Raw genomic sequence first — 11,043 nt, 5'->3', positions numbered from 1 at the left:
TAGGGAACCGTACGGCTTTCAACAATTAAGTTTTCTATATTATGTCTTGTGTCCTGTTGTTTGTCTGTTTGTCTTTTTCTTTCTTAACCATGGCGTTGTCAACTTATTTTCGAACTGTGAGTTTGACTGTTTCTCTGGTATCTTTCGCTTTCGCCCCTCTTTCACAGTGTATATCACTGTTCCTTTCTTTCACCACAAATCTTTAAATTAAAAGTATCATGTTACGTAAATCAAATTAAGTTCAGCTTGGCATTTCTATAACTAACCATTCTCATTTGAAAACATGTACTAATGTTGACATAAATATATAATAAAAAGACAAGTAGAATAAAAAAGAGAACACATTTGGCCTAAAGTATGGCAAAATGAATAGATTACGAACATAGTTAAATATCTTTTTTTTCTAATGAAGACTTCCTTGGATTGATTGAAAAATAATGCCTGCATCGATATCAATAAAAATCCTGAAGCAGATCGTGGTGTTTTAAATTACTGTTACAGTGGTAGTGAATTCAACATGATCTGCAATAACAAATACATCAAGTTAAAGTATCCCGTTGTAGACTGAGTGGTTAGTCAATTCATATTTTGGTAGACGTGTAGTGTTAGAATTTTAATTGATTGTGCGATATTGAACGCCACAATTTTAAGAAACTCAACATAACCATTCTGTTATACAGTTTAGCTTCATTCATATTGAAGATAACGAACAGTTGACTTGCATGAGCGTAGTGTGTAATTAAAACAACAGTTGAACAATGCTTTATATTTTAAATTTGTAGATTACTTGAATGGCGATATTTCCATACATGTACTAAATTAATATTATTAGAGTTAATTTATGTTGTGAAGATTTATAGTATGTGTCAACTGTTCTCTAAGGTTTTAATTGTTTGACATGCTACCACAATATGTGGCTTCTTTTGCCTTGTCTGATTGAAAAGGGAACTTTAAATCCATTGGAAGAGTTATATTTGTATTGATTTGTTTTTATCTTTAATTAGTTTGCAACAACTAATTTTATTTTGTCAGCGGTTGTGATATTTTTGTAATTTGTTCCAAGGCAAAACATTTGTCCCTAGTGTGGGCATATTGAAAATGCCCACATACATGTATTTAAGTCTCTACAGGTTTTTTTCGTGGTGTTCCTAGTAGTGGGTCTTCATCTTTTAATTTATCTTTTGAACATTTTTTTGGTTTAGAAGATTGTTCAGAACATACGATCCCCACTCACAACCCCCTTTTTAATGGTCGCCCTTGTATAATCTAGTGATGTTGGTCGAACTTATTCATCTGTATTAAGAATTCCGCATTAATAATGTATACAGGTAATTTTCAATTCGAGAACAAACTTTAATCAACGCATTTAAATTTGAAAAAAAAGGTGCAAAGTGCATGTAACTACTTGCAGAATTGATGTTTTATCAATTTTGGCTTGTTTCAGCAATTCTAAAATCTTAGACGATTCTTTCTTGTGTTTGTGTTGTATTCTTTAAATAAATAATCAAAACGACGAGATTGATTGATATAACTGATTAAAAATAAAGTTCAAGGTAGATTACTCTTCATTATATATAAGGAGTTTGAGATGCACATACATTAAAAAATGGACATTCAACATCATATATCATAGTTTTTCTAAGCATAGTGAGTAAATAGCAATCATATATATAACAGAAGTCTTTTTGTTTATATTTGTTTTACCTGCAGCTGATTGTATTCTTCATTTTCCGGTTTAAGCAATGCTTTTCTTTTACCACGAATCAAACATACTGCTACTGCAATATATGTAGTTACAAAGACAGAAACAGCAATACACAAGAAAACAAGTACAGGTTTAGGCATATTCCTCACAATTGTTATACCGAAATGTTTTTCTGTAACAAAATATGTATCATTATGATAATCAATAAGTAATGGTAACAAAGCCTGTAGTTGTATAATGTTAGAAATAAATACGAAAAAAAAAAATAATCACACTATTTCTAAAAACATGTTTTGGATTTTGTTCTATGAAAAAAGATTCCATTAAAACAAACGAAAATGAACCAAAGTAAACATAACCTCAGAGTCTTCTAATTTCACACAACTGTCCAAAGTGAGACATACTACCAGTGTCAACTATTAAAGAACATGCATGTTTTAATTATTACCATATTCTGTATCAATTGCTAATTTAGCATGTACATGTAGTCTCTTTTATGTTTACACTACAAACTCTAGATAATTTATTTTGAACACTTAATTGTTTGCTGTATAAGATGGAATGACCCTTATATATGTTTATCTATTTTTGTTTTAGCTAGAAAATAGACCACATGAAGTATAAGCATCTTTCGTGACGTTAAGCAAGATAGAATCAATAAATCAATCATCATAGTTCTGTAAATATTTAGGCCAAAAAAAAATAATTAAATATTGTTTGTTTCCCTTCCCCCGACCGACCCGGTAAAATCGCCGCGACTCGAAAAATTTGATTGGCCATTCTTGTCCAAAAAAAAATTATTTTGCTATGTTGGTTTTTGGTGATATCTTTCCGATGCTGTAGTTAAGGTTACAATACACCATTAGATTTTATGGGCGCAGCCATTTTATGAGCATAACATGGTATTCAGAATTAAGAGTATGGCTAATCCTGATTGGTCGATATGTGCGCCCGTTATTTTTTTATTTTTGGAGACTTCGTGCACTCTGCTTTATACAAAAGGCAAAATAAAAATTATTCCGTAGCCCTAAAGGCACTGCGATGACTTTTCAACGCTAGGACAAGACACGTATTTTTATGGGCAAAATTGATAGGCATGGGAGATAAGTACAAAATACGCTAAGAAAAGCAACGCGAACCTATATGTTTGGGACCAAAAAATACTGTCCTAATAACTTTTCTTTGATTCTAGCAAAGTTTCGTTAAAAAAATCAACTTTCTAAAGTCTGTATCTCGAAAAAGGCTACCATTGTCGTCAATGGGGAAATTTATTGTTTATTTCAATCTTAAAGTGCGTTGTGTTTTTTTTTCATACCTTTCCGATGCTGTTACCACAAGCGTTTTAAATCAAGGCATTTTTGCATTGAAGCGTCTATATGATTCAAAATCAAGGAAAGCAAACATGATGCTTTGCCACATGATTTGTGTTGTGTGCAAGGGTGATATTTGAAAATAAAAAAATCTGAAGTATCTTTTAACCCACTGATTGCACCTTGATTGGCTTTGTTTTTTACCTCTGTTCCTGTTTAAAGGATAAACTATTTGAGTAAAAATGGTTTGAATCGTGCTTTGAAATCAATCTACTTTGTCTTCGACTTCGAACAGGTTGGGCACAAGTCAGAAGATGTTGGATACGTGAATTCCCTGTTTCCAGGGAACCTCCCTGATTTCTGGTGTAAACAAGACCAGTTTAAATGTGTTTTTATTTTTCAGTTTCTGGCATTAAATTTACAAAAGGGCACGTTTTACGTTATAACTGCATCCGTTGAATTTGTAAATACTCAAAGTATTCTAGGGACAACAAAACATCAATAAGTGAAGCCTTGTTTTTTCTAGAACACGAAAAAAACATACAAATCTTTTGTTTAGGAATTAATTGACCAAACTGCATGATCCAGGTGTAACTGAACATAACTGAATTATGTTCACTTCTATTAAAAAATTTTATTCATTGAATTTTAATTCCAAAGTCATTAACATACTTATCTTTTTGTTATCTCATAATTGATGATCAAGGTATGCATTGGTGAACACAGGAATTGTTTTGTTGCGAGTTATGCATCAAATAAGACTGGAAATAAGCTTGATTTTTAACTAATAAAACACTTGCTTTCATTAAACATTGTTATCACATGAAGAATGTGTGCTTTTGTAGTTTTCATACCATAAAATGAATAGGAAAAAGGAGGTCCCTGTATACTGTGTTTAACACCAGAAAACTGGGATGTACACTTAATACAGGGAATAGCTTTAAAAATTCAATATAGAAATCAAGAAATAAAATAAAATAATTTGTCTACCTAGCTACCTACCCATACCCTGATAACCTAAGTCGGGGAGGGAAAACAAAGATATTTTTAATGTTGGCCTTACCATTACATGCCGGCAAGATATTTTTACTGCCAACACCTATCCGTAAACCCATCAATGTGCATCGTAGTTCAATGTTACCTCCGCATATTTTTGAATTGTTGATTAACGATATACTTGCATCTTTGTAGAAAATGTCTGTCATATGGCTATTGCTACTGAATGTCGTTGAAAGTAGAGTTTTCTTTAAAAGATTAGAATGATAAAAGCAAGGTGTCATAACAGTTTATATAATATATATATATATATACAGCTCGTCTAAACATCAACCAAACAATGTTAGATCTGTCAATTTGCTTTCGCAATTTTTTTGCATCATTGCTGGTGATCCGATGGATACATCTGTTGTAGAGTTGTCACTGACTCAGACGTACTTATATATATAGATATATATATATATATACGAGTCTAAATTGAAAACTACGTTCAAACCTATGATTGCGTTGGATAAAAACCGCAATTTTTATACGTGTGCATTTAAAACAAATTTCGTTGTAGAAGGGTCTAAATACAGCACAAACAACATTTTCCAAAAGACCAAAAAAGTGAAAAAGTATATTTAAACAAAACGCATTTGACTAACAGGTCGAACAACTGATGTTCTTAAACCCTGCTGATTGCGATTGCCAAATAAAATTGATCACGAGATGTAACAAAATGGATCTTAATATAAATTTAATACTAAACAAAAAACGATAAACTTGAGGCCAAGATGTTATATATATGCCACAAACACAAGGTGTCAATATTTGTTTTGCACCCCAGATCTAGATTTCGACAATATATGTCTCTTCAGTGGTGTTAAGGATCGAAACGGTATTTGGAAGGCCATATAATTTACCCTCAATTTCAGATAGACTCTTGAATTTTAAGAGTCAATATAGGATGAACGGATATATATATATATATATATATATATATATATATATACAATGTATATATAAAGCAAATTTACCGATCTAACATTGTTGGGTTGATGTTTAGACGAGTTGTATATACATTTTGTACACAGCCATGTATCACCATCATTGATGGCGATCCGATGGATACATCTGTTGTAGAGTTGTCACTGACTCAGACGTACTTATAAATATAATTATTTTCTGTGACTGTATATTACATTAATTTGTAGGATCCTTTACTATAGATAATTTAGCTGATTTGTAACAATAACATCTTCATGACTTATATATCATGTACTGTAGTACGCCGCTAGATTAAAACTGACGAGGAAAGGTAACACACGGCCAGCGAAAGCTCTATTTTTAAGAGCCCAGGTGGTCGTGTGGTCTAGCGGGACGGCTGCAGTGCAGGCGATTTGGTGTCACGATATCACAGTAGCATGGGTTCGAATCCCGGTGAGGGAAGAACCAAAAATTTGCTTTCTTTACAGATCTAACATTGTTGGGTTGATGTTTAGACGAGTTATATATATATATATAAAACTTGCTCTGCAAAAAAAAACAACTTTGCTCTCGTTCCTATGCTATTGACATTTTGCTGTAACCTATTCCAAAACTGTACTCGGAATTGGATTTCATTTAACCTGAGTTTTACAAAGCAAATTGCAGTTGGTTGTTTATTCTACATTAGCTAGATGTAAAGAAGGGGGTTGAGATTTCACAACACATGCTTAAGCTTGATGCCCGTATACGCCTGTCACTAGTCAGGAGCCTCTGGACTTTATTTGTCTTGGTTATTTTTTAATGTTAATTTTGGTTCATTAATTTGTTTGAAAATCGGTGTTTAGTGTTTCGATTTTTGCTGAACTAGTACACAATTTTATTTATAGACAAGTTGAAGCCAAACTCCGGGTGCGGGTTGTTTTGGTCTGGTGAAGACAGTTTAGTGTCTTAGATCTGTTTTTTCTTCTATTTATCTTTCACACGCTCCCAGTTTTATTCTCAGTTTTAGATATAGTTTTGAATCATTACGAAATGAAAAAAAAAAATCCATTTGTTATTGGGTCATATACATGTATTACCTGTCAACTAGTCATTTGCATCAAAGCAGTCATTGGTTTCATCGTAGATAGAACCATTTGTAAATTACCTATACCCAAAAAACCCTCTTGTTTAACAATGGTACTACATTGTATTTGCCATACATGTTTATATTTGATTTGGAAATGAATTTCATTTTTTTAATGATTCGCGATTGCTGTCAAAATAAATTATAAATCTTAATCGTCACATTTTGTTTACGTAGTTATGGTATATTACTATATTGCATCTTACGTTATGTAGTAATTCACATTCCGGCATTGGATAAATATGTTGGAAGGAAATATTAACACACGTGCTTTCCTTTAAACTCCATGTAATGTCTATGCTCTGCTGATCAGGCAAAACTACAAAATGAATTTATGTTGATCAACTATGATTTCATTGTGATTTGAAGAATAGAATGTACAATATATATTAAAAGAAAGACAACTCTAATAAACAAGTGTGTTTATCAATAATTGTGTAATTATACCTCAATTAAAAAAAAAAATAACACCAGGATTTAGTACAAATTTTAGAACATATACATTGTACATGTCAGTTATTATGACATGTCAAAATATAAATGATGAAATTAAAAGATACAATTTAACCACAAAAGAAATATCAATGCGATATATAAACAGTTTTCATTTGAACTTATAATTATGAATATATTAAGAAATTATACTCTATCAGAGAATAAAAACTGGGGACGGCCATTTTATTTTCGAGAAAGGGAGTAGCATACCGATATTGAAGTTTAAAAAATATATTAACAATGACTATATCTTGAAATGAAAAAGGTAGGTTCTGCAAGGTCAGACGACAAATGTAAGTCTGCCGCTGGAAAACAATGGTATGTTAGGTAGGGATGGTTATGTTGCCTTGGAACAACCCACCTTCAAACTCCTCGTGAAATTGTAGGAAATTATTTTATACGTGAATAAAGCGTGGAAGTCCCTGTAGGAGAATTATCGAATGTAAAGTTCCTATTCCAAACAACAGAACATAAGAGTAGTCAGTATGTCCCCCTCATGAACGAACAACTGATAATCAAAAATCAAAACTTCAAATTTACGTATATTTTTACAGCTGATTTCCTAATGCTTGCAAAGTAAAACTTTGGTTGGCTGGCTTGCTTTGTTTGTATAATTGTTTATACAAGCTTTGTAAATAAGATTGACATCTTTAAACAATTTATATAGGCATAGTTTAACCTGTATATATCATATTGGAATTTAATTGGGTGTTATCCTAATGATTGTACAATATACAAACAAAGCAAGCAAGCTAACCAAAGTTTTATTCTACATGCATTAGGAAATTAGCTGTAAAATAAGTAGGTTAATTATATAGATCAATATGCATTTACCTACATAATTTGATTCAGTCAATTTTAAAACAGCGTCGAAAGAAAACACATCTGAGATGCAGGTGTATGATACGTTGATATCGTCAACTCCTGCATAAATGATTGTAAGAAATGAACCATTACTAGATGAATATTCCATGTATTGTGATGGATAAAATACTAGACCATGGTGAACAATGACGTCAGATCTTTTCATCCACGTGACTTTGGTTTCCTGTATAGATGATGTATCGCAGAACAATGTTACGTTTCCTCCAATAATAATTGGTAGTCGTTGAACAGTCCAAAATACTATATAAAAAAAAGGAATAATCTAAAATGCTTTATACAAATTGGAACTATGTCAACCTTATAGACAGTAATGTACCGTTCATCTTTATATTAAACTATTTGAATGTCGGAAATAAGGGCTGTGATATGATTGATAATGGGACAATTATCAGCAAGAGAACCAAATATTTAAATGTCAACGAGAGAAATATACTGTGCTTACGAAACTATAATTTAAGACAAAGCTGGGAAGAGACACGACAAAATGTGAAGCAATTCAACCATTCGATTGAATTTAGGGATTCAACTCCTAGAAGTATAAAATATGCTTAATTACTTTTTGAAGTAATCTTGGATAAACTGATACAACCTCCCATTCCAACTTCATCATAAAACTGGCTGCTATAAGTTGATAATAGATTATTTACCATTTCGTTGTGATTAATTTATGTTTTTTTAAGATCAGTTATATAACCTCAAACCAAATGTCGTTCTCTTAGCCTTTACTATTAGAATGTTTATGTTTTGAAAAAAATGAAAACAACAAGGTCAACCATAATTTTAATGTTTAATAGAAACACAAAGCATATGGGGTATCTATCCATGAAACAAAATTAAAAAAAAACACACACACAATAAGCAAAGGAACAGCGCTTTTATTGCTGTTCTTCATCTCAAAGTCAAAAGTCACCATGACTATTTTAGATCACTAAAGGACATTGCCTACACCATTTCATACTCAGACGCATGATAGATTGAAAGCTGGTTTTCGTAAACATTTGGTAATAATTCATATGTACGTTATTTTATGAAAGAGAGGTAGGGAGAATGAACGATATACATGTACTTACGTTTTTCGGGAACTATGTCAGTCCGGGTTAATGGACATAGTAGTACTAAAATCAAACTCCAAATCATAAAAAAAAACACAAAAAAACACGTATTCACTACAATTTCAATGAAGAACGTACAAATGTAGGCTAAAAATTATAACGATCAACAGAATATGCACACCTAATACAAGTTCTATATAATGCCTTAAAAATACTCATATTTTGTTATTGTAAAATTTAGTTTAGATATACGAAGATATGTACTGAACATTGAAAGTTGTAATGAAACTTGCGTAATAAACTGCAATATGAAACAAATATAGTGATTGCCACAGAAAAGTCTGACTTCCTTTGACACGTATTTGTTGTTATTGCAACAAGTATTGATCTGTAAAATTACACGTAAACTTCCTTTATAAATAAGGACTATATTTAGAATTAAAAATAAAAAATAAACCGAAACTAGTTAATTATAGATATTTACATATCGATGTAAATTTTACATTAGCACGAACTGTTGACAAAACATAAACACTCCTATCGCAGAGAAAATCCCTATTTTAATTCGGCTTATTATGATGTTTATTAATAGTGAAACAATGTTGGCTCTTTCTAAGATTTAAGACTTAAATCTAGATCTTAGGATGCTAATTTCTCTGCATTGAAACCCTTTCCCACGGACATAATGTAAACCGAACTGCTTCCAATCTATTAACTCCTACAGTGCATCTGCGATCCAGTGGCAAATATTCTGAGCATTTTCAGGACGACAATGTACAGTGATTGAGTGTTGGTTGTTTAACGTCCAGTGAAGAATATGTCAGGCGTTTGTAGACTATACTTAGCAGCGATTGCGTGTTGGTTGTTTAAAGTCCAGTGGCAAATGGAAATACTTCTACCATGTCTAAGACGATAGTTATCAATGATTGAGTGCTGGCTATTTCACGTAGAGTGGCAAATATTTCAGGACTTGGTAGGACTATGCTAAGCAGTGATTGAGTGTAAGTTGTTTAACGTCCAGTGGCAACGATTTTTAGCAGTCTAACACGATAGTTGCAGTGATTGACTGTTGGTTGCCTAATATCCAGTGGTAAATATTTCAGACATATCTAGGACGATAACAAGAAGTGTTTGGGAGTTGGTTGATTAACGTCCAGTGGTTGATATTTCAGAAATGTCCAGGATGATAATATTCAGTCATTAAGTGCTGGCTATTTCACGTCCAGTGGCTAATATTTCATAAATGTCCAGGACAATATCATTCAGTCATTTATTGCTGGCTATTTCACGTCCAGTGGTTAATATTTTAGAAGTGTCGAGGACGATAAATCAGTCATAAAGTACTGGCTATTTCACGTTCTTTGGCTAGTATTTCAGAAATGTCGATGGCAATAACATTCAGACATTGAGTGCTGGCTTTTTCATGTTTTTTGGCTAGTATTTCAGAAATGTCGAGGACAATAACATTCAGTCATTGAGTGCTGGCTTTTTGACGTTTTTTTTTACTAGTATTTCAGAAATGTCGAGGACAATAATATTCAGTCATTGAGTGCTGGCTTTTTCACGTTCAGTGGCTCATCTTTAAGAAATGTCCATGACGATAATGTTCAGTCATTGAGTGCTGGCTTTTTCACGTTCAGTGGCTAATATTTCAGAAATGTCCATGACGATAATATTCAGTTATTGAGTTCTGGCTATTTCATGTCCATTGGCTAGTATTTCAGAAATTTCGAGGACGATAATATTCAGTAGTAATGGCTACTTCACGTCCATTGGCTAATATTTCAGAAATTTCCATGACGATAATATTCAGTCATTGAGTACTGGCTATTTCACGTCCATTGGCTATTATTTCAGAAATGTTCGGGACGATAATATTCAGTCATTGAGTTTTGTCTCTTTCACGTCCAGTGGCTAATATTTTAGAAGTTTCGAGGACGATGATATTCAGTCATTGAGTACTGGCTATTTCACGTCCAGTGACTAATATTTTATAAATGTCGAGGACGATAATTTTCAATCATTGAGTACTGGCTATTTCACGTCCAGCGGCCAATATTTCAGAAATGTCCGGGACGATGATATTCAGTCATTGAGTACTGTCTATTACACGTCCAATGGCTAATATTTCAGAAATGTCCAGGACGATAACATTCAATCATTGAGTGCTGGCTATTTCACGTCCATTGGCTAGTATTTCAGAAATGTCGAGGACGATAACATTCAGTTATTGAGTGCTGGCTTTTTCACGTCCAGTAGCTAATATTTCAGAAATGTCCGGGACGATAATCTTCAGTCATTGAGTACTGTCTATTTCCCGTTCAGTGGCTAATATTTAGAAATTTATAGGACGATTATATTCAGTGATTGAGTACTGGCTATTTCACGTCCAGTGGCTAATATTTCAGAAATGTCCATGACGATAATTTTCAGTCATTGAGTAATGGCTATTTAACGTCCAGTGGCTAATATTCCAGATATGTCCGTGACGATAATATTCAGTCA

The 11,043-nt window shown here is 32.7% G+C and overlaps 1 long non-coding RNA gene across 1 annotated transcript; it reads right to left on the bottom strand.

The window, feature by feature from the left end:
• Positions 1-271: 271 nt before the first annotated feature.
• Positions 272-8,831, bottom strand: LOC143043589 (uncharacterized). The gene is made up of 6 exons (XR_012968486.1): positions 8,557-8,831; positions 7,436-7,726; positions 6,313-6,425; positions 4,079-4,259; positions 1,705-1,877; positions 272-522 (listed from the first exon to the last, which is right to left on the bottom strand). It is a non-coding gene; the product is annotated as an uncharacterized LOC143043589 (long non-coding RNA).
• Between the last annotated feature and the right edge of the window lie 2,212 nt (positions 8,832-11,043).

Source organism: Mytilus galloprovincialis, chromosome 8, assembly GCF_965363235.1.
Source record: "Mytilus galloprovincialis chromosome 8, xbMytGall1.hap1.1, whole genome shotgun sequence".
NCBI lineage: Eukaryota > Metazoa > Mollusca > Bivalvia > Mytilida > Mytilidae > Mytilus > Mytilus galloprovincialis.
Note: the sequence above shows the minus strand (reverse complement) of the source record. Positions and strands in the feature narration are given on the sequence as shown.